Below are 894 nucleotides of genomic sequence, written 5' to 3'. Positions count from 1 at the left end.
CAGCATATTGAAATTGGCAGAAATGCTCCTTTAATGACAAGAGTTTCACACCTAGAGTTTTGTATCTCACACCCCCTACACCTAATCCCCCTCTATGCAGCTGCAGAATGGATCATGGCCACTTGCACTCTGAGGACAGTGAGAACAATTCTGTCATTCAAATTGAGTATCTTCTAGAGGTGCTCCGATTGCTCGGCTGCCGATCATGACCGGCCGATAATGGCCAAAAATAGCCTGATCGGTGATCGGAAAAACATGCCGATCAAAAAACCGATCGAGAGATATTAAATTCCTCACGCAACCATTTGCCTTTACACCTGGCGCTGCATGTAGGCGCTGGCTCTGCACAGCTGCAACTGCACCAAAAGAAGGCATCTTTGCTTGTCTATAACTTTTCGCCATTCCCCCTTCATTTCCACCATTCATAACCATATCTGCATCAACAATGATCTGATTTTCCGATCCCATGCGCCGTTTACCTGAGTGACAATGTAATTTGCGATTGAGTACTCGCCAGTGAGCCATGTTACGTTATAACCTGTGTAGTTGTTTTGCCTTGGTCAGCACGCGACAACTTCACGTTGTCAGCACAAAACATGTCAATTATTGTTTTCAAAGTTGTAATTGGCAGTCAGTCGATTAGTTTGATAGTCGCTGAAACACCAAAACGGCGACAGATGTGGTTAAAAACTTGAGAGAGAGATTCAGACCGGTAGTGGAGCACTGCAACTGTGGACGGTGACAGAGAGGGGAGGGGCTCTCCTCACGAGGCTGCTCATTTAAAGCGACAGGTTGTTTTTTTCTCGTATGTGGAAGACTATTTGATGTAATGTTTCAGTTTCAATTCAATCTTAAATAGTTTAGTTATTCTATGCAATAACTTCTACATTGATT

The sequence above is a fragment of the Engraulis encrasicolus genome, chromosome 21 (assembly GCF_034702125.1).
Source record: "Engraulis encrasicolus isolate BLACKSEA-1 chromosome 21, IST_EnEncr_1.0, whole genome shotgun sequence".
Lineage (NCBI taxonomy): Eukaryota > Metazoa > Chordata > Actinopteri > Clupeiformes > Engraulidae > Engraulis > Engraulis encrasicolus.
The sequence above is the reverse complement of the archived record's forward strand: the minus strand, read 5'-3'. Positions refer to the sequence as shown.